Here is a 19,362-nt window from a genome sequence, read left to right on the forward strand (position 1 = left end):
TGGTGTTAGTCTTTGGTCTAAAATCCAACTCCTAAACTCCTAAACCAAAGGCAAAATTCCAAGTGTGATCATGTTATCTTTTATAAGTGCAGGATGATAGTAACTTTACTTTTTCCACTCAAACACACTTTGTGGTGTCTTTAACTAAGAGAAATAAGAATTACCAGCCAGCATTGTAATGTAACATCATACCACCTGGAAGTCAATATTACTTACATTGCACTAATTTTGCTGTTGAAAAACAGCATGACAACTTCTTGGCTCAGTAGAGACTTGACAAAGCAAAGACTTTGCTGCTAGTCATTCCCTCAATACCAAGCATTTAACAGATACTGTTAATTTCTGCTCAAGCTATGTCATTGAGTCACTGGCATTTGAACTTGCTGTTGTTGGGATAAAGCAAAACAATACAAAATGTGGACATGAAAAATGCTTCCGTTTTAAAGCTCACCAAGTACACTATGTGAGCGAGAGACATAAATTGTATAGTAGCCTTATGTAATTTTTTTTACAATAAAAAGCAACTTTCCAAACACTACAGAGAAGATAGACATTTCAGGCATAGAGAAAGGAGAAAGCCCAGTGATGAATAGGTAGCTAAACATATAAAAATAATTTTCCATATGGTCTTTACATATGGAAGATGCACATCAACGAAAACACACTGATAAGTGTACTTTATCACTTTCTTTGTTTCTTTCTTTGTGTTGTAAGAATAGCTCATCTTCCTTCGGGTTTCTTTTCTAGAGGAAAGTTACTTGAAGGAAAAATATCACCTAGGATGTTTCTCTACTCATAAAATTTTAGATCATGAGAAACATAGCTGCTTAAATATTTGATACTAATATACTAAAATTGTTAATGTTTAAATTCAATGTACTCAAAAGAATGTTGCTTAGGCAAAGCTCCTGCTGAAATCAAGGTCAAGTCTGAATAAACAGTGTAGGACTTGGTAAATAGGACTCAGTGGGAGTGGCGTACTTTTTAAAAATTCATGGATAATTGATTCATTTCATTGAAACTCAAGATACAGTATCCAGTTGTTATTATTATAATGAAAAGAATATCAAGGACAAGGAATTTTTTAACTTACTCTTCTCCGAGGCACATCCTGTTGTTGTGTCTCAGGATAGAGATCTAAAAAAAATAAAAAAGCATTTGATATTACTGGTAGTAACAGTCATTGTCAAATATAATGGTGTTATGTATGCACAAATTTATGTTTGTTGATAGGAACAGTCAGAAAGAATTATGACTCATAAACATTGCAATACCTGATACATACCTGAAAAGAACAATTTGTAATAAAAGTGGAAATGCACTTCTGCAGTTCTTTCTTTCCTCTCTTTAAATGTATCTGATGTTCCTGAATCTTCTTACAAGTCTTATTATGAATTTCAAATCATATCAGAGAACATTTTTAATTGCAATTTTCATAATTTAATGTTTAAATGATGTCATAAGTGAAAGTCTAAAATGATGCAGAATTCAATATTTGTACTATGGGTCACCATTTCCAAATATATATGTTTGCAATTCTTGAAATATTTTTTCAGGCTTGAATTGGTTTACAGATTTTAATGACATTTAAAATGACTCAAAGAAAAACTCTACAACTCAAAGAAAAACTCTATAATATAAAGCACTTAAAAGCACTGTTTGCAAGGCTGCATAAAACATTATATTAAATATTACAAATTGTCTCAGGTTTTTTTGTATTTATTTTTGGAAAAGTAGGACTCAAGTAGTAATAATTAGATAATAATAACCAGGGTAGGCTATCAACATTAACTTCAGTGTTAGTACATCTAAGTCCTTGATATTTTTGCAACAGAACTATTCATATGTAGAATTTGATATGCCATTGTGGAACTCTGCAATATTTCATAATAAAGGATGAAAGCTTAATCAGATTGATTTGAGAATTGGCACTTTATTCACAAGTGATTTGACCATGTGTAATATCTGCACTAACATTTCTAATGTGCATATCTTAAGATCTTCATGCATTGAAGAGGGAAATGTTCAAAAGCTCTGTTCATCAATTTTCCTTATCTCTTTTTCTGTCAGTACAGGTATATATGCACCCCTAGCATGAAACCTATATATGCCATGTTCACATAAGTATTCCAAATGCTTCTCTTCAGAAAAACTTAAGGTTGTTATAAGTAAGTGTGAAATTTTAAGGGCTGCAAGGTCTAAGAATAAGAACAGATATTATTAGGAGGCTGAAATCTACCATACCAGTGCATAAAGATCTTGAGTTTAGCCCTGCAATAATTAGAAATGCTGAAACTTAAGTGTCCAAACAGGAGAAGATTGATTGCTTCCACAAAAGGTATTTTGCTTTATGGGTACAGAGGAAGAAACTTCTCTTAAGCAATTTGACTATATAAATCATGAATACTTGAAACTGATGTGGGATCAAGATTTTTCAAATATATTCTTGGGAATATGGACAAGTGGGCAGAAAGCAGATAGAAGTAAAAATTGCAATCAGAATTTGCATCAGGAATAACATATGGTCAGTTCATGACATGACTGACTACACGGCTTATTACTGCTCTACACATGTAGCTGTTGGCCTAAACAGTTATTGACAATTCCAGTTCCTCTGCCAACAAGATGCACCAAAAAACCCAAGAAAAGCAAGCAAGCAAGCAAGCAAACAAACAAACAAAAAATAACCAGACCTAACCAGGGTCTCAGAATGCACAAACTTATTTCAGTCTGTGTTCAGGCTAGTTAGGCTTTGAATTCATTTACTTCAGAAGCTGAATTACAGTCCTGTGAGTTTCACACTTTAAAACTTTGCAAGGTTAAAGTTGTAATCAGCAGTGACCTTAATGTAAATTATTACTTTCCTCCTTTTGAACCTAATGGAATAACCTAGACACTCTAAAGACCTTCTACAGCTCACCTTTAAGAGCAATGACTGATCTTGTCACTTGTTGGATTTGTTGAAATGTTTCAAGAGGGGTTTACTGATCAATATCTATATGGAGGGCATGAGAAAGAGTACATCATATTCTGCAATAATTCTTTAACTGAGTTTAGAAGGGGGGGCATACCTTTGAAGTGAAAGGAAAGGCTACCCAATTCTTTAGATTCAATAACCCATGCACTTCTTTTAAGTTAAGAATCTGTAAGGATCAGTGAAAGCACATAGGACTATTTCAAAGTGTCTAATTCATAGCATCTTAAAAAAACAAATTAGAAGAAGGCAAGAGTTTCACATGGCAAATACCTAACTTCAGGTTGTCATTCTCAGGATGATAAACATGCAATAGAGTACTGAGCACTTAATCTTGAATACAGGCAAACCAGTCACATCCTGGGGTGGCACCTCACCAAGTTCATGTCTGTTTGGCAGCTAAGTGACATGTTTCTTCATGAAACAGTTACTCCCTTCTGCCACCCTTCCTAACCCATTCCTCCAAATACCAACTTTTCTAGTATCATCCTTTATCATTTAAAATCAGAGGTATTTGACAATAGTCCTTCCAGATAACTTAGTAATTGGCTTCCAAGAATAGTCCAAACTCCTCCCCCCTTGTCAGTTTTCCTAGACCTGAAGCTGAATTATGTTTTACTTGAAGGACTAACGTTTACAAGAATTCCAGAAATAAAGAGTTAGTGTCAAGAAGTGTGACAGGGACAAAAAAAAAAGAGCTATGCACTGAACCTAAACAGAGATCAAAGATGTGCTTTGAGCATTTATTGATCATTTAAGAAAACAAACAGGTTTCTTGGCAGCAACTGAGTGACCTGTGTGATATTTGGCCAGTGTGAATTAATTCCTTCTTACCTTATTTACATTAGTATCAATTGGAAATAAGGTCACTGAAGTTGGTATGTTACAATGATGAAAGTAAGCACAGAAATTACAAGATTTCACACTGAAATGGTAAAGTGACTTGGTTCACTCATAGAAGTCCAAAGGATACTTTAAGACAATACATATTTGAGCAAAGAAATAAAAATTTGCATGAATATAGCTTCTACCAATGGGCAAAAATAGCTTAACCTTTTATGATGCTTTCAAATGGTTTACGGTAACCTCTGATAGATGAATTTCAGCCTCACTTGCTTGACTTTTAGGGAGCTTTTGTGAAAGAAGGCTGAGGGGGGCTGTCCACCCACTTCATACCTGAACAGAAAATAATCTTCCCACCCACTTCATCTGATCAAGCATTAAACTGTGATTGAGCTACTTCATACTTCTGCTGCTTTCATGATGTGTGGAACCAGAAAAAAGGACATAGCAGCTTTGTTCTTCAAAGGACTCTCAGTATTTTGGGTGTTCAGTGTATTTGTGGTAAGAAAAAATACTTTCTTTGAATAGCAGACTTGTCATGCTCCGTACTCCAAAGCCTGTTCCTTACTCCTTGTATGCCCATGATCCAAATCATGTAGAAAAGGAAAAAGCTATTCTGGACAGTATATTGCTGTCCCCAGGCATTGTTTTGTCTGGGTTTGTCTTATGCCTTTTCGTGATTATGTTATTAAAGAAGCTTAAGCCCTAAGATTTTTGAAAGGTATTTCAGTACATTAAAGATAGATGTAGATTTGCCAAAACACTTAATCATCTAACTCTCATCAACGTGATTTCTAAAAGCACCTGTGTAGTTTAGGTGTTCAGGTGCTTTTCCGAGCATGCTAATTCCTTTGAAAATACACTCTTCAAGCCTTATCTCAGAGTTCAAAATTAAAGAGGTGTTGCCATGGCTAGACAGATTATAATGACATCAACATCCATTCTGAGATTTATTATGGAGGCATCTTAATCAAGAGCATCTGATCCTTCTTTTGGGACTAGGACTGATGGGAGACTTATGGTCTCAGCTATTGCAGTTCTGATGATGTGTGTGTGAATATTGCTTCCATGGATATAAAGCCACTGAGTAAACATTAGCTATATTTATGGAATGGTATTTTTTAATAAAGTTGCAGCTGGAGGCCTTTAAACTAGATCTGACTGTTGTACTTACTTGTGACAACTGTGAAGTGTCAGTCCATAGTATGAAATATTTACTATCGTCTCAGGCAAATGGTGATGAAATGGAAACAAAAATATGAATCTCTATCAAAATTAAACCTCTCTTGAAAATACACTCAATTACTGTCAAAAGAATTAAAGTATTTAACCTTTAGTGTATGAATATTTGCCTCATATTGATTTATTAGGAATTTCAAGCTGAGAAAATGTGCAGTGTTTGTTTGTTTGCTTTCAAGGATCTTCTTTGCAAAGGCCAGCTAGCTAGGGAATACCTAATTCCTTGCAACAGCTTGTCAATTGTAGGTAAATACACACATTGGAAAAGCAAGAGGGTTCAGAATAAGGGCAGCAAACTAAAGAGTTATTTTGTGTACCAAAATCTTTCTACAAGGGGAGAATGAAGTGGTGTCAACACATAAAATGCACAGCTTATAAACACCTACATAATGAAAATAAATAGAAAAGCATTCTCTGAGACATGGGTCCATAAACACATTATTAACTCACAGCAGAGGAAAAAAAGAGGAAAATATATTCAAAATGCTGTCTTGGGATACCATCCAGAAATCCTTATTGTATCACGGTTAATTTCATATCTGTGTGACTTTCCTTATGTAACACAGTACACAGGAGAGCAGAATTTGATTTCTTAAATACTGTCTAGCTGGATGTAGAATTAGAGCTGAAATGAATTGCTTCTAGTCACAGCATATTAATCTCCAAAATCCTCTTCATATGTTACCACTAAATGATAATTTTTAAATACTAATAGATCTTTGGAAGCACAGAAGATGCATGATCTTTCTCTTCCTACTTAACTACCTATTATCTAACACAAATATTTAACATTCATTCAAAGGTATTATATCTTCAGTTTTATATCAGAATAAGAAAGTTGGATTAAATACTGACTGTTCTCCATTTTTACTCTTACAAAAAGAGGAAACCACTGGGAAGTCTTCCAATACCCTGATGTAAGTTTATAGGCACAAAAAAATAACCATGAGACCCATTTAGACAAGATTTGTATGACTGTTTTGTAGTATAAAATAGACAATCAACATAAGTTGCATTCAGTATCTTTGTTCTCTGATAGTCTTGACTTTAACTCCAAGGAGTGCTTTAATCCCTTGTTTTCTACCTCAGCAACATTGAACAATTGTTCATTGTCTAATTCCAACATTTTCCTTTATTGTCAGCTCCATAAGAAAGTTATTAGTATTTTCATTCACTATCTTCATTAGTAGAATTTTCTAGAAATTTAATCCTGTTTTGATATTTCAGCATAAATTTGAACACATAGGCCTCAAATTTGATAGTCTGGAGGTGAGTAAGCCCACTGGAGCATGCAGATTGGGCCCAAATCACTAAGGTTATTTTCTTTTCTTACAGTTTGTGAAGAGTTTCTTCACCATAAAGAGGCGGAAAATTAAAGCAACAGTGAATGTTTCAACTCCAGATGGTTATTCTTAAAGAAAATGTAAAATTTTCTGCATGATAATGCTGTACTTGACTCCCATTTTGCTCTTATACATATGATATAGAGGTATTCTTAATCATTATACTGATAATGTCCTAATAAATGCAATAGCTCTTCATCATATACACATTACATCATACTCCTAAAAGCATGTCTTAACATTATTCTTTCAAAATCACTGCAGGACTCAGCTACTGCCAAAGAGAGTAGTTACATTAATGTGCAATGAAAGCGGTGTCAGAATTATGCCCAGACTTATTCATATTAGTTCATAAAAGAGTATCAGAACCTCTGATAGGGGTAGGGGGTCAGAATCTGTGTAAGTGGCCTGTATTAGTTCTGACAGCTGAATTGCACCTGTGAGTGATAAAATGGTAATTGTACCATATTATCAGCCTGCAACACTGACATTAACATGTTACACCATTATACCATTATATGCATGGAAGGTAATATTTGTCTTTGATTTCTTTTTAATTATTACCAGAGAAAATATTTTCTGTGCAAGATGTAATATAGAATACTAAAGGAGGAATATTTCTACAGGTATCATACTAATATCTATCCATCTGCTTTATTATTTTTTTCTCTATTAGGTTTGTGTTTTTTCTTTATGTAAACCTGCTGTGTAGTCTTCTCAACAAAAGCATGCACCCAGAGAATGCTGTTCATCCTCTAAACAAATTCAAGCTATGTGATTTGTCCTCTTGTCTTTCACCATGGTAAAGTCATTGCTAACTTGTGCTACAGTGACTCAGCCACCTTCACAGCGTCACTTCAGATCTTTAAGCACCTCTGTTTTCAAGTCTTGATCTCAGGTCATCACATGTCTCCAAGAAGAGCTGCACAACATGCTAACTTTTAGCATAGGACTGGCATCAATATCCCCAGGTACTATCTGTTATCATCTCAGCTTGTCTATCTCACTTTTAGTTTTTCTGGAAGCTGTTCCCAGTAAATAGCCAACCCTACCTAAGGGAAGGTTGTTCATTAGTACTAAAACTTACCAAAAAAAAAAGATGGTGACAATGACCAGTGTGTAAACATTCTCATCTTCCCTTAAGTCTTACCATTTTCTGTACATTTAGAGCTACTCCAACTACTTCAAACATTTCTGTTAGTCAAGTCCTTGTGTTTACATCACTCTGTTCTCTCAAAAAAAAAGCTCACTGAAAGCTTTACTTTCATCCTCCTCTCCTCTGCCTCTTCTCTCCAGACAGTCTTAACCATTTAGGTTTTCCGTCTCTCTTCAGCCTCTCAATTTTAGTAAAACAGCCATGTAACTATGTAATAGCTTCATCACTAAAAGCATGGCCCTTTTTTGTAATTGTGTTTTTTGTAAGCTGGCTTGTTACATCTACTGTTTTTCCATTTACCCTGAATAACTTGACAGAAATTACCAACTAGTTTGGACTCTTTATTTGTAACTCTCCTGGCAATGTACAACACATTAAAAAGCGTTTCCTGCTGCACAGTTATCTTTTCTGTTTCTAGTTTTAGCATTATTTCCTTCTGAGGCAGTATTTCAGAGGCAGCAGCCTCAGTCCTCTAAAGGAAATGGAATTTTCTACCCCATCTCTTGGCTGCAAATGCTTTCTTTCCTGCAGAATTGTAGATTGAAGGTGATAACTTTCAAGGGATGCTTTTTCTCAACCTGAATGAATCTTGACATACCATTAATATCAGTGGGATAGGAAGTTTGTATTGTTTGACACTGCATATATGAAGGACAGGGAGGAACCCCTTGCAGATGAAATAAACGTATTTATGTTAGTGATTTAAAAAAGAAAATCTGTTAAGAAACTTTTTTGCTTGAAGGAGCATACAGTAAAGAACTGACCAAAAAGTTTGCTTCAGCAAGCATATAAGTGGTGATATGAGTAAATGGCAAGGGGACAAAAGAGCTGCCAAAATACCCCCCCACCATCACAAAATAGCATCATGATGAAAGGAAAAGAGTACCTTCTTACCAATGCTTGCTTTTCACGTTACATCATTCTGTAAAACCACTCTTTAAGCAACGTTGTGTTTCTGAGCCAGCACACTGACTGAATTCAGGGTTTGTGCAGAGCACAACTTACGAGACCCAAAAGGACAACGGTGCTGAAGGAGGTAAAATGATGACACTTCCTGCTGGGTTAGCTTTATTCTGATCCTATAATGTAGTGGACTTTCTTTCACAGAGGATTTTCTTTTGGTTTGAAACAAGTAAGTTGAATTCTAATGATTTACACATTAGTGTCACAAAATTCTAATGATTTACACGTTAATATAGCACAATAACAGTCTCATTTTCCCTCTCCCCCAACATTAAAAAATGAGGAAAAGGCCTGTACGTTAACCCTAGTATTTTGGACACTTTCCAGTTTGGATAATTGCATCCTGTCTACTAACAATTCTCCTGCAGTTTCAATTAGATACAATGTTCTTTTTCACTGTCCTGAGCTCTTGTGCAATATTGCTGTTCACTGTTTAACAGCTGCCACATTTCACTCGGGAGGTGTTTGCATTTCAGTATTTAATGAGATGAGCCTTATAACTTTGAGATTTTTAAACTGCAGTCTGTATCAGAAAAATTAGATGCTGTGGGAAGGTAGAATTTCTCAGGAAAAGTTCAGATAGATTAGGAAAGAGTCAGATGCCCTGTATAACACAAAGATGCAGAGGGATCCTGAAAATCAGGGTTTCTTATCCTCTGAAATAAGCAGTAAGCTAAGGAATCACAATCATTCCATCTTTCTTCTTTGAGCATATAGAAATTTTTTTTATTTTATTTTATTTTATTTTATTTTATTTTCATTCTGTGCAAAATGGAACAGTTTGTGTAAGGAAGGCTGAGCGTAACCTCAGTCCACAGCTGTCAACAGCTCCTACTTTTCTCCTTCTACTGAAAACAAACCAGATGTGCTTTTGAGTTCCATCAGAAGAAACAGAGAATTGGGACAGTTTTATCATATCATGAGTGAATATTCTCTACCTAGCTGTAGCTGGAGTGGGAGAGAGGTGTGATTGCCATTGCTATGTGTTGGTATAAAATCTGGTGTAAAAAATATGTTTGTCCTTATCACTACTTACAGTCCAGCTACAGGTAGTTTCTCAGTGTTTGTGAATTTCACTGCGTAGCTCTCCACACGAATGTATGGGGGACCTAAAGCAGGCATTCAGAGATTCAGGAGTCAGATTTCAGCATTCAAGATTCAAATTCAGTCACTGAAAACTGGTACAACACAGGCATATTAAAGGCCATGTGATAAAAGACTGAGGTAGTCCCCGGCCCACGCTGGGACCCAGCATCCAAACTATATGTGATTCAGGGCTTTTAACTGAGATTAACTCCTGTCTGTCACTCAACAATGAATGCCCACTAACAGTTGGGTCATGTTGTGTGCACTCCTGAGGCAGATTTTCCACTTCAGTTTCATCTGGAATGTATCCAGTTTGCAGACCCAGGACAAAAAGTGAATCAAAGTCTAGTCAGTGGAGACAGTCAGAAGATTCACTTCAAAAGCCTGGTCCAAACTCTAATGCTAATGTTAACACTGTGTTTGTAAAATGTTATTGTAATCCAGTTTACTTGTAAGTCTTAAAGTAAACGAAGTCAACTTTACATTTGCAGATGGTACAAATAAAAACGAAAGACAAATGGACAAGATATTCATTCCAATATCTTGTTGCTTGGACAGCTCTGGAAATAATTTTTCTAGAATGCTACTGTTTCTCAAACGCTCAGATGTATACGCCAAAAACATCTGCAGATGAAGCAAGCCATAAAAGTAACTGTGAGTTACTTATGATGTCAATAGATGACATGATGTAGCAAATGGTTATAATACAGCAAAACCCCAACAACAGCTGGATTTTTAGAGATACCTATACAAATTTTGTAGCAAGATAAGGAAAGAATAGGTGTGACTTTTCCTAAAACCAAATTATGTTAAAAGAAACATGACTATATTCAAATCTCTTCTTAATCAGCTACGTATCAGTGGTTTTCCAGGTTGGTTGATTCTTTTCCCTTTTTTACTTTTTAGCTCTAAATAAAGGAATTATGGGATACTAATGACAGAAACTATGTAAACATGGAGATATCCATCTTTCTTGGAGCAGTTTGAGATATACACAATTTCTGAGTTTATCCATTTATCTGGTCAGGTCTACCTTAGATCTTCATAATCAGTATGTAATAAAATCACAAAATCTTTACTTGTCATAGGGCACCAACCACTATTGCTGAATTAAAAACCCTCTAGCAAGGAATTAAATGTTTTCTTGTTTTGTTTTTTTTTTCTTTTCAGACCAAGAAGCAGACAAAATTGTATCTGATATAGCAAAATACATATCAGAAGAACAGTCTTTCCTGTACTCCTATGTGATACAAGTACTCTTGCATACAAAATTTATTTCTTAATATATTCCATAAGGTTGAAATCTTCTTTCTTTTTACTAATCACTTCACCTTTCAACAAGCTTTGTTAGATCACTGAATCATAACGAATGATACTTTACATATTAGGATACTCAGTTCACACTGATGAACTAACAAATTAAAATGTAATATGAAATGATGACACTGAGAATATTAGGGACAGTCCTTTTGATGTAGGGAAGGAATTCATAATTAGACCAAGATTTGCCCTTTAATTAAAACATTATCACACTGATAATACTGAATGAAACGTAGTTTTGAGGAATTCAGTGAAATAACATTAAAACGACAAGAAGCTATCACACATTTTTTGTCCTGAAGCAGCCACATTTCATTACATAGTACTGAAGGTTAGAAAGCAATCAAGTATGTTTTGCCATCCCCATCTCAGGCTAAGGTAATTATTAGTCTGAGAGTTTCTCTCTCTCTCTCCCCCCCCCCCCCCCCAATTTTTTTAACTGTGCTTACCCAAGAGGAAAATGAACCACAGTACTTATCAGCACAATGCATACATCAATGACACTGAAGGCAACTGACCATGGCTGGAGCCATAGGTTAGCTGCAAATCCATTAGTGATTAAAAAAAAATAAAAAAAAATAAAAAAAATCTGTGAATCTAGGCTATAGCTGAGTGATAAGTGTAGAAAAGTCACAAAACATGACAGGGTAATTTGCATTAATATTGGATCAGAAAGGCTCTTAAAAGGCCAAGTAACAGAGATGAAAAGTTATCCATAAGGGGACTGAAAACAAACTTTCTAAAATAATAATGTCAAAAATGCTTCAGTCATGTAGTTATTTGCACTCAGCCAGAAAAAAATATTAATTTTAACAAAAAGCACTTTTTTTTGCACAAAACTATGATAACTACCAGAAGATTACAGAAAGAATAAAATAACTAAAAGATGTTTAAGATCTTAAGTGGGACAATGACCTTAGACTAATGAGACACTAACATTTCAGATTAAAAGTTGAAGGTGACACATTGATTTTAAAATAATTTTTATTATATTTTTGGAATTGTTTTAGCCTTGTTGATTCTGTTTTAAGTTCAAGTTGTGCAAATTGTGTTTTAGTAATTCTCATTTTAATTTCATATCTTCCACAGAAATGTCCATATGTTAAAGGTTTTTATTTTTGCTTGTTTTGTTTTGTTTTGTTTTTTCCCATTAGCTATTAATACTTTGCAACCTCTTTAAAGTTTCATGAAATTTCATGAATGGTCTATTTCTACGCTTACTACAAAATATTTCTCTTTATATATTACATAAAATATTTCCATCATTAATTTGACTAACTCCCTCTTCTGGTCAAAATAATCTTTAAGAAGGAAGAGGCATCATTTTATATGCAGTTAGACTTGAAAAAGGAAAACATTCATTTACCTAGCAATCATGTTTCCAGACCGTCTTTATATTATCCAATATTTTGATTTGAATAAATGCATGTTTGTGATCTGTATCCTTTATCAATTTTTTGTTTTAGCAGAAAAATAATCTTAAATCATTGTTTCCAAGGATTAATACAACAGGTATAGCTGACACTGACACATTCAACATTTTATTGACTTCATTGAAGGATCAACTATAGATTCCAGCATGATGAAAACCCTTGTTTATATAAAAGCGACCTAGGTAAAAGCTGGGTTTCACAAAATAATTTTGTTTTTGTTAACTTATGCATACTCACAATTTAAGCTATTTACTATGAAATACAGTTACACAGAGGTTGAACTTTTTCTTATAAATTTAATCATTTATAAAGTACATCAAATATGTCACCTAAAATCCAGCTGTCCAAACTACAGAATAATGTTTGTAAATGCTGGTTGAAAAGCTTTTTAAACTAAATTAACAAATTCACCAGTTGATATAATGAAGAATTGAAAAAATAGAGAACTCATAAGGTTCAGTAATAGTAACTGTTGTGTCTATCAAAGGAAAACCAAATATTTTCTAACAGAATAAAGATTTGAGAGAGTCATATATTTCTATAACATAGTATCATCTTCTTTTTGCCTGAAGGGATGCAAGAATTGGGTTTCTATGACTGTTTAGAAAAATAAGTGTCAGGAATATAAAAATTTGGATGTCAAAGTGTTGCATGTGCACAATTTCAATTTGAATATTAGTTAGTTGTTGTTTTATGGTTGTCTTCTATGTGTGGAAATGTCTTGACCTCTCTCATTTCCAAATACGTGTTTTAATGTATGTATATGTATTTACTCTACCTTTTTTATGAAACTTACTGCTGCTATGTAATTGTATTCTTGGCTGGTTAAAACACATAAAAAATGCAACCCCAAAGACTGATATTCTGCACCAGCTTGACGTTTTGTGAGAAAACTGCTTCTCATGAATTTTTCCAACTCTCTGTCATTGCAGTGATCTTTGCACAGAGACTTATTTCAGGACAGATTGCACACAGAATGGAATACACCCTTTTAGATGCATGCATTGCTGAGCACAGCCCACAACTTTTCTGTCCACTAATGCGTGTGCGTGTGCCTCTGTACCTGTGTGTATGTCTTGTGTGTCTGTACGGCACATTTTTTGCCCAGCATTCAGCATGCGGTTACAACCTGCTCCTGAGCTTGCTGCAAAAGAGGGCTTAATGACTTTTGCATAAGTAACTTGGTCACTCATTTCCACTGACTCATAAAGCCTGAGCATAATCTTGATACCTAAAATAACTTTAAAATAGATTTATGGCTAAGCACAGTTGACAGTCTGACTAGATAAAAAGGCACTACATACCTGGGGACAGGTGTAGGAATGGCATCTGGCTGTTTCTGCTATAGTTATAAAACCACTGACTAATTTAGGGTGGAAAGCATCTCTGGAGGTCACCTAAGCCAACCATTTCTGTGAGTGGTCCACCCATAGTAGCCAGCACTGTTGGCCCAGTAAAGCAGAGGTAGAGGGTATATGAACAGTACAGGCCCAACAGAATTTTGAGACTGGTACTTTAGGTTAAATACTTGTTTGGGTTTTTTTCTTAAAGGATGGAACTAACTGTTCTCAAGTTTTTAATATATAAAGGTTGGTCTCTTTTGGAAATGTGCCTCAGAGGGTGTTAATCAGAATCTTGCTGAACCACTTCAAACCAGTCATTTAAGTATGGGGAAGACAGAGCAAGTCCTGCCTGGAGTCTTCCCATATGCCAGCATGATTCAAGTTCCACTTAAAACCTGCAACACTTCAGAGCCTGATTTTAATGTGAACCAGAGACCTGGAATTGCTTGAACAGTTTAAAAGTTACTCATTGCACATACAGATCAGGTAAATCACAGCATGTTACATACTAGTAGCAATTGACCCTGGAGCCAGCAGAACTCATAGCTTGCTGTGATGTCACAGCATAATGAGCTTGGTGCAGAAGCGCCCCTAACAACGTCATATGTCTGGTTCTGCCAGTGCTTCCAAAGTCACTAGATCAGACTGTTTTCTGTCCTCTGACCATAAGCCTTACTATGTCCCTCTGATGCTTTTCTTATTCATTTTCAATACATCTTGTTCTGTGGAGATACATTCTTATTCTGTGGTACTGTCTGAGCAGCATAGAAGCACCACTGAGTGGTGCTGAGTGGTGCTACAGCATGCTGACTGCCAGAAGAACTGCCCAGAACATCTACTTCTAGCTAGTTTCTCATGTGCCTTATCCCTGAAGAGCTTTGCAGAGAGTCTGCAGCAAGGGAATAGCTGCTGAACCTTGAGAGAGAAAAAGAGGACAGTGGAGAAACAGCATCAGTAGGAAAAGAGGAATGTAGAACTGAAAAGCAAAAAAGAGGTCCTTTAGAACTCAGAAAGAACAAACACCAGAGTCAAGGCTGGGCTTCTAAGGGTAGAAAGAATGTCAGTGTTTTGGGGGGCAGAAGATGTCATTCGCTATATTTCTGGCATGGCTGCATTTGTAAGGGAACAGCTGTTTTAGGCCTCTCGTGAATACATGATCCTATAGACTCCTACGTTCCCCTGAAAGAGGTGGTGCTGCAAATGAGGAGCTCCAATTAAAAATGGAGCAGAAAAGACAGTCCTACTCTTGTTAGTGAAGACAGATGAGCTTACTTCAGTGGGGAGAGCAGGTTTTCTAGAAATGTAATTCCTAAGCCTGGATATTTTTCAGAGTCCTTCCTTTCTGTGTTGGGATGAAATTTACCCATGACACCGACACTTCTCAAGTGTTCTGCAGAGAAACCAAACAAAGTAGTTAGTGATATGTTGTCTCTTTGTTTGATATTCTCTCAGTGCTTGCTAATGGTGGCTTTTTTGACCTTAAAGACAACGGTTATGGGTTTCTTTGTCTAGACTTTAACTTTTTTTTCCTCTCTGGAAGAGTAATGATCTTTCTGTCTCTTTCTTTTGTAGAACATGACTTCAGCAGCTAAGGAGTTTGCAGTGGATAGCAACAGTTTGCTCTAAGCTAGCACAAGCATGTTGCACCAGATGCCAGCAGATTGGAGAAGGGCCTCTCAAAGGATGGCCATAAAGATGATCAGGGGGCTGGAGCACCTACTCCGTGATGACAGGCTGAGAGAGTTGTGGTTGTTTAGCCTAGAGAAGGCTCCAGGGAGACCTTACAGCAGCCTTCCAGTACTTAAAGGGGCCTACAGGAAGATGGGGAGGGACTCTTTATCAGGGAGTGTAGTGATAGGACGAGGGGTAACACTGTTCAACTGAAAGAGGGTAGATTTAGATTAGATGTAAGGAAGAAACTCTTTATTGTGAGGGTGGTGAGACACTGGAACAGGTTTCCCAGAGAAGCTGCAGATGCCCCCTCCCTGGAAGTGTTCAAGGCCAGGTTGGATGAGGTGTTGAGCAACCTGGTCTAGTGGAAAGTGTCCCTGCCCATGGCAGGGGGGTTAGAACTAGATGATCTTTAAGGTGCCTTCCAACCCAAACCATTCTATGATTCTACAATTCCATTATTGTTGTGATTTAACCCTGGCTGGTGACTAAGCATCACACAACTGCTTGCTTGCTCCCCCCAGTGGGATGGGGGAGAGAATTAGAAGAGTAAAAGTGAGAAAACTTGTGGGTTGAGATAAAGAAAGTTTGAAAAATAAAGCAAAAGCTGCACATGCAAGAAAGCAAAACAAGGAATTCATTCACTGCTTCCCATCAGCAGGCAAGTGTTTAGCCATCTCCAGGAAAGCAGGTGTTCAGGAAAGCAGGGCTTCATCATGTGCAACAATTACCTGGGAAGAAAAACGCCATCACTCTAAATGTTCCTCACTTTCTTCTTCTTCTCACAGCTTTTACTGCTGCGCATGATGTCATATGGTATAGGATATCCCTTTGGTCAGTTGGGATCAGCTGTCCCAGCTGTGTCTCCTCCCAGCTTCTTGTGCAACCCCAGCCTACTCACTGGCAGGGCAGTCTGAGATGCAGAAAAGGCCTTGAGGCTGTGTAAGCACTGTTCAGCAATAGCTAAATCACCCCAGTGTTATTAACACTGTTTTCATCACAAATCTAAACCATAGCATCATACAAGCTACTGTGAAGAAATATAACTCTATCCCAGCCAAAACCAGTACATCTGGTGACTCTAAATGAGCGTCTTCTGATTCTAAAGCCCCATCTGCTTGGATAGATTTGACAGTGTGGACTATCTAGTTCACTGCTTCCACAGGTTCTGTTTCTGTTTTGTCCAGGAGTGGTCAAAAACCAAAGCAGAATGCCTGCTCTGCAAAAGCAGTCTTTCTGTTCTATCTTCCACAGAATTCTTGATGAAGATGACTTTAAGGAGTACATACTCAGACTTTCAGAAAATGGCTCTTTTGCCAGTCCTGATGGCTGAAGATTTCCTTACCATAACACCCTAACATGGGAACGCCATACTTCAGCTGAATTTGTCAGTCTTGCTCTGTCTCCTTTTAACTTAGAAGCATATGATCATCACGCCAAATGTGACTCTCCTGCTGCATTGTATGATGAAGAGAGCTGTTCAGACTCATCAATTATTATAGTATCTCCATATGAGGCAGAATCTCAAGAACTAGATCACAGTTAATCTGTGACTGGTACTGATCAATCCCCCTTGGGTGATGAAAGTCTAAGTCTATCATGTTCCATTTCAGAAGAGAGAGGTTCATGCAACAATAAGTACTCCTCTAGAGGTCTCAGAAAGTTCTGGTGAGGACTTTGCTGTGAAGAGAACTGAGCAGTAAACTCAGTTTCGGGCTAATGCTGACTTAAATGACAGTGACTGTTCTTTGGACAATTGTGTTATTGTTGGGTATGTTAAGCCATTAACTAAGAGGACACCAGAACCGATTGAGCTGTCTTGGACACTGAGTCATCAGTCAGTGAAGAGAAAAGGGAAGATGTAAAGAAACAGCAGCCAACTCAGTTTTCACAGTTGTAGTGACAGTGAACCAAGCAGTTCTTTGCCATACTCCTCCACATATTCAGAGAATGTAGGTAGGTGTAAAAGCTGCTCATCCCCTGCAGTCAAGAAGAAAGATGATAAGAACAAATGAGAAGTAGAAGATCTGTCTTCACAAGACTTGAGCTGGAGCCCCTCTTCAGGAAGTGACAAAATGTGTTCTCCTTGTAATCACAGATTGTGCAGGAAAGGAAAGTCCATGAGTCCACAATCCTATTCACAGCACAGTCAAGGCGGTCATGGCCATAGGACTAGGAAGGAGCATCGTGGCAAAGGTCAACTTAAAAGGAGATGATCAAGAAACAGAGATGGTAGCATACACAGGAGCAAAAGAAACAAGAGGGTGTTGAGAACTCATGACACCAGCACGTCTCAAGAAAGCCAAAGAGGCTCTCTAAGTCATGAAAATACTACATCCAGAGAAGTAAGTAGATCATGAGCGTGTGGCAAAGGCCCTGGCAAAAGAAGATCAAGAAGCATAGACAGTCATCATTGTTATATGAAAGACAAGTGCCAAAGTAGATATCAGGAGGGTTCTGCTTTCTATAGTCAAACCATGGTTGAAGATGCCTATGAATCCTCACGCAGGAGGAGGACTCTGTCTAATGATCAATATTCAAGGCAAGCTACTAGTCCAGAATAGAGTATACAGTCTTTTACTGAAATGATAGATCTGCATAGCTGGAGAGGACTCTATGAGAGACACTGTTGTTATTGTGAAAGCTGCAGGTCAAGGAGTCAACCAAGCAATACGTCAAGGACATGCTCTGGAAATACTGACGGAATTAAAGTGAAAAACCTGTGGGAAAAAGGAAGTACAAAACTCACCACTTGGACAATGCAGTCAAGGACAGCACAATTCTAGAGAAAGGAAATGACCACAAGAAAACTTTATCAAAATTCAGTGACTGCTACAAAAATGAAGATAGCCTTTCAGACAATCAAGCAAGTAGTGAGACAAAGTGTAAGAAAATGAAAAAAAGAGATTAGGAGTCCAAATGTGGAGACAGTCTATCAAGGAAAAATGATACACTGAGGCATCATAAAAAGAAAAAGGAAAAGCATAAGAATAAACACCAGAAAGATCACCCAAGTAACTTGGTACATTCTTTTCCAGTTGTGATTACAATTGATAGTGATAGTGACATGGAGCTAGAAAGTATTGAATTTGACAGCAGCATTACTTGGACAGGCACAAGTCAGATAAATGAGAAAGAAAATGAGTCTCCATCATCTTTTCTGGGAATGACAGAATGTGAAGATATTTAGAAAGTCAGCAAGGAAACTGAAGTAGCCTCCAAAAATTATAGTTTTATTACCACAAGAAGGATCTTAGATGGTGACATTAGAAATGCTGAAGTTGAACTTTGAGAAACAGCAACTGCTCAGAGTCTTGCTGTAATGGCTACCAGTACTAACAACTCTCACACAGAAACTGTAACTAGAAGTGTTCAAGGCACACAAGCAGCATCCTCCAGTCAACTGTCTTCTCTCAGGACTTCCTTTCTAGACATCCAGAGGAACCACCATTGATACTAAGACTGCCAAAGAGATTTGTCAACAGATCCTGTTGATTTGATTCCCCAGGGAAAAAAGAAAAAAAGAAAAAGAAAAAGAAAAAGAAAAAGAAAAAGAAAAAGAAAAAGAAAAAGAAAAAGAAAAAGAAAAAGAAAAAGAAAAAGAAAAAGAAAAAGAAAAAGAAAAAGAAAAAGAAAAAGAAAAAGAAGTATGTATTATGCTGAACAATTCTTGAAAGTGAAGAAGATAGAGTATTGCTAGCACGTAACTTCTAAAGTTTCTCAGAAGAGGGTTTGAAAGTTGTAATTTCATAAAGAAATCCTATATTCTCATAGTTTGTAAAATATATCCACAGAATATTTCAAAGTTGTGTTTGGAAAAAAAAAAAACAAACGAACAAAACCACAAAAATATGTCACTTGCTGTCTTGGTTCTGTTCTCCCTTCACTTGTATTTGGGACAACCTTACTCAGAGAGCCAAAATTTACTCTTCTCTTCCCTACATGTACAGAACAGGGTGCGCTGTAGAACTGACCCTCATTCTTGAGTCTG

At 36.7% G+C, this 19,362-nt stretch overlaps 1 pseudogene; it reads left to right on the forward strand.

Moving 5' to 3' along the window:
* The first annotated feature begins 10,209 nt into the window (after positions 1-10,209).
* LOC140651457 (E3 ubiquitin-protein ligase Topors-like) lies at positions 10,210-18,561 on the forward strand (annotated as a pseudogene).
* The last annotated feature ends 801 nt before the right edge of the window (positions 18,562-19,362 follow it).

The sequence above is a fragment of the Ciconia boyciana genome, chromosome 4 (genome assembly GCF_034638445.1).
Source record: "Ciconia boyciana chromosome 4, ASM3463844v1, whole genome shotgun sequence".
NCBI classification, from domain to species: Eukaryota; Metazoa; Chordata; class Aves; order Ciconiiformes; family Ciconiidae; genus Ciconia; species Ciconia boyciana.